This window comes from Gadus morhua, chromosome 23, assembly GCF_902167405.1.
Source record: "Gadus morhua chromosome 23, gadMor3.0, whole genome shotgun sequence".
Taxonomy (NCBI): domain Eukaryota; kingdom Metazoa; phylum Chordata; class Actinopteri; order Gadiformes; family Gadidae; genus Gadus; species Gadus morhua.
In genome coordinates this window covers 15,538,279-15,543,278 of record NC_044070.1, presented here as the reverse complement: position 1 = coordinate 15,543,278, position 5,000 = coordinate 15,538,279, and positions in this window count along the sequence as shown.

Below are 5,000 nucleotides of genomic sequence, written 5' to 3'. Positions count from 1 at the left end.
CACACACACACACACACACACACACACACACACACACACACACACACACACACACACACACATATGCAAACACACACACATGCACTGGCACACGCATGCAAACACACACATGCACATGCACTGGCACACACACGCACGCACACACATTCTCCCGGTCACACAAGGTTAGAAACCCAGCAACGGGGTGAGAGAGATATAGAAAGAGATGGGAGAGAGAGAGAGAGAGAGAGAGAGAGAGAGAGAGAGAGAGAGAGAGAGAGAGAGAGAGAGAGAGAGAGAGAGAGAGAGAGAGAGAGAGAGAGAGAGAGAGAGAGACTGGGGGATGAAGAGAGAGTAAGTGTAACATGAACAGCTTTTTTTCCGTTACACCTTTTTGGAAGGACATTTTAGAAATTGTCCAAAGTATAGGCAATGTGCATTTAGTGTGCGTGAAGCTGGAGGAAGAATTTAAGAAGGGAGCCTGCCTTCTCTTCCCCATTTAAATAAATACCCCCTCTTAGTAAAGGTTTGGCAATGTGGAAAATTGTCATCGTTACAACAATCATGGGGAATTTTCAATTATATAACAAAAAATCGTAATATGAGAATGTTCTAATTTCACTGAGGAATGAGAAATGTGAAGGTACATTTCTGGTGTCATTCTAAGTATTAAAGTGTGTATGTTTCAAGGTATACATTTCTACGTATCTGTGATAAATTGTATCTAGAAATGCATGTGTTTTGCTAGATATTTTTATTCAAACTAAATTACAAAAAAGTGAGTCATATTTACAAGGAGCATTTTTTATTAAATTCTATTTAGTTCCTCATTTGCTATTTATTATAATCGCATGGTGATACATTTCTACGGCACAAAAAGACAAAGCAAATATAAGGGAGGATAGAACAGCATTCATTTTCATCTCATAATAAATAAATTATGCAAACAGATTATTTTTCCATCAATGCCCGGCCGTCAGTGTAAATCTATCCCGAAGAGCAAAAAAAAGAAAGAAGAGGCAAAGCATCCACATTTGCTTCTTCACACACAACCTGTCGGCCAAATGTATACATCAACGCAACCATACACTTTGTTATCCCTGACAGTTTTTTCCAACCGTCACTCTTCCCTATGCAAATGAGCTGTTTCCCACCGACCAATCGCGGCAAAGTGATATGAGTCACTGAATGCAAATGATTGGGGATGATTGATCGCTCCTCCCACCGGCCCCTACCTCCACAGAGAGATAGAAATCCAGACGGACGTGCATCTCTCTCGCTGACTCTCCTCATTTCTCTTTCCCCCGTCCCCATCCATATCACTAACTTTGTCACACACACACACACACACGCACACACACACACGAACACACACACACACACACACACACACGCACACATATGGATGAGCACATGCAAACCATCAGCAATGTTTCACGCCGGATACATAAATGGAAGGAAAGCGCCGTTCTCACTGCTGAGAACCGGGATAACTAGAAGATAGATTAAAACACTACACTGTGTCAGCCGCCTCCATTTTAGGGCCTCATGCATGCAGAGCAGGCCCAGGTTCATTGGTAGCTCACACACGCGAAGCACTTCTGATAAACGTGTCAAAATGTGACAGTATCGAGAAAAAGGAACGGGAAGGCATAGTTAAAGGAAGAATGCCTGTAACACGTGTATAATAATAGCCTTGTTCACGACACAACCTGTTATCCCAGAAGCTGCCTTGAAGGAACGGGTTATTTCGACAACTCGGGAGAAAGTTAAAGTCAACAGGATGGGGTTTTCCGCGCCTCGAGTACGATTGTGAATCGATGAAGCCACCAAACGGTGACATTTTTTGTTTTAAATCTCTCTTTTTTGTTCACCCCCTGACATGGACTCACCTGGTTAAAATAAAGGTTGGGTCAGATGGAATCAAATAGTCACAATGATGACAACGACTACAACATGTTTGTTTTTTAAAACACAGTCTGTGTGTTACGTGTGTGTGTGTGTGTGTGTGTGTGTGTGTGTGTGTGTGTGTGTGTGTGTGTGTGTGTGTGTGTGTGTGTGTGTGTGTGTGTGTGTGTGTGTGTGTGTGTGTGTGTGTGTGTGTGACACGTGACACACCGATGAAAAACACAGCCCAGGAGTTCAGTAGCGGCATGGCTGTGTGTCGGACTAAATTTGCCTCCAACTCGACCTGGGTCCACACATTTGCATCTTTTTTTTTTATCGCCCCCTCCAACACCCTGCACTGTGAGGAAACCAGTCACACACACACCTTCACATACACACCCACACACACACACACACACACACACAAACACACACACGTGCGTCCAATGTACCATATCAGCCGTGATCTCACCCACCTCCGACATAACAACAAATCCCAACCGACAAAAACAACACATTAAGAGTTTTTTCACCGCTTAAAAAAAAAACAGACCAACCATAAAAACAACAACCTACACTGCGGCAAAGAACCCCCAAAATACAAAACGCTATAAACAACAATAGCGTGATTGCCACAAAATAAAAAAAATAAACCTGTGGGGCTGAATGCTTTTTTAAATAAACACGAGACAGAGAATAAACATCTATGGCGGAAGGTACGTACGGCATGTCGGGGAGCGCCAAACACATCGGATGTCTCAGCCGGCGCGGAGTGTGTTTACCGGGACGTGTGCATCTCCGAATAACTCTCCCCAAAGCCCCGGCTGGCCCACGCGTGTGTGTCTGTCTGTGCGTGTGCGTTTGTGTGTCCATCTGTCTGTCTGTGCCTGTGTCCGTCTGTACGTGTGTGTCTTTGTGTGTGTATGTGTGTGTGTGTGCGTGCGTGTGTGTGACCGTTTGTGTGAGCGACTGTTGGAGGGTGTCGGTGGGATTTCTCTCTGAGAGAGGAGACTGGAAAATGGGGGGGGGGGGGGAGAAGCCATTACGCTGGGAGAGCACCCCGAAATGAGGGGCAGGGGCCTGTCAGTGTGTGTGTGTGTGTGTGTGTGTGTGTGTGTGTGTGTGTGTGTGTGTGTGTGTGTGTGTGTGTGTGTGTGTGTGTGTGTGTGTGTGTAGGGGGGCAGCCAGTGACCTTCTGAGCCCACCCGTGATTTATTCACAGCGGCCTTATCCCACCTCTCAAGATGAACCGGCACACACACAGAGACACACACACACACACACAACCAATGATTCCTAGTATTGCACAGATAAGGCAGGATCTGCAAATGTGAGGAGGGTATTTTTTTATTATTTCTAGGGGGTTGGGGGTTTGGGTGGGGGGGGGAGATCGGACAAGGCAGGAGAAAATGGCGCCCGGCGTGTGGAGTAGAACAGATCTGTCACTATATCTCACCCTGCACTAGCCACTTATTTTCTCCTCCATTTCTCTCTCTCTCTCCTCTGCGTCTACCTCCAACCGCCCCCCCCCCTTATTTTAGCTCCATCACCGCCACCACAACCGATCTCTGATGACTCCAAACCCTGCCCCCCCCCCCCCCCCTCACTCTCATACTCTTTCGCCCGCCCTCTTGTAGATTTTTGTGCCGCCCAGACTTTTAGATGTCCTCTCCTCCCTCTCTCTCTTACTCTCTCTCTCTCTCTCTCTCTCTCTCTCTCTCTCTCTCTCTCTCTCTCTCTCTCTCTCTCACTCACTCACACAAACACTCACTCACTCACTCACTCACCCACCCACCCACTCACTCACTGGCTAGGTGTGCGTGTGTGTGTGTGTGTGTGTCTGGATGTGTGAAAGGGAGATAAAAAGAGAGTGAGGGAGGTAGAGAGAGGTTGGGTTTCAGGGGCGGTGGAGTGAGATGAATCTCTGATTGCTGTCAGGCAAAAAAGGGCGCCATCCGATTGGTCGAAGCCGACCAGGGAGGAGACTGTACAGGTGAAAAAAATAGAAAAGCAAAAAAGCAAAAGGATGGTTTTCTTTTTTTCGTTGGTTGCGTATGACCATAATCGCACTTCGCCCTCTCTCTCTCTCCCTCTCCCTCTCCCTCTCTCTCTCTCTCTCTCTCTCTCTCCAGCAGCTATAATTTGAACCACCAGAGCCAATTATGGAAATGAGGTTGCCCCAGGTTGACCAATGACCTTCTCTCTCTCTCGTTTACATTTGTTTACAATATGCAAATGAGCAGTGTGTGTAAAAAAATAAAATGAGGAGCTTGAGGGTGTGAAAGTACCTTTTGAGTAACACTTTAAAGCAACGCAGCCGCCACAGCCTTATCCACACCATCACCCCCACCCTTTCCATAATTGCCTACCTCCATCCTCAAAACACACACACACACACACACAAACAAACACATGCAATGTAGAAGAAGAAAACGTGACACTCAACCGTCCCACACGATGGCAAAGCTAACTTTTAGCCCAGGAGTGAGTGACACGTGTTCACCCGCACATGAAAAGGAACAAAAAAAATAACCCTGTAAAAAAAAAGACACTTGTAACATCACACTCCTCCCTCCCTCCCTCCCTTCCTCCCTCCCTCCCTTCCTCCCTTCCTCCCTTCCTCCCTCCCTCCCCTCGTTCATTCATTCCCATCCCGGCCAAACCAACCACACCGATCCTTTCATCCCTTCCTCCACTGCCCTCAATTTTTATTTCCATCTTTCTCCCTCCCCACACTGATCCTCCTCTCTCCCTCCCTCCCTCCCTCCCTCCCTCCCTCCCTCCTCCCTCTCTGCCTCCCGCCTCACCTTTCTTTTCAATCCTGCCTCCCTCCTTTCCCTCCTCCCCAATTTCCCCACCTCTGTCCGGTCCTTCATGTCTGATTCCCTCCCTTTCTCCCTGGATCCCTCCCTCCATTATGCAACCCCCCCACGCACTACCATCTCTCTTTACCTATCTCTCTCTCTCCTCTATCTCTCCCTCTCCTTATCCCTCTATATCTCCCTCCCTCTGTCCTTCCCCTCCCTCCGACTCTCTCTCTCCTTTAGGTCGGGTGGAGGCGGGTGGGGGTGGGTGGAGGCGGGTGGGGGTGGGTGCCTGCCTGGCGCATAGGAGCAGCTCTGTCTAATTAGTTG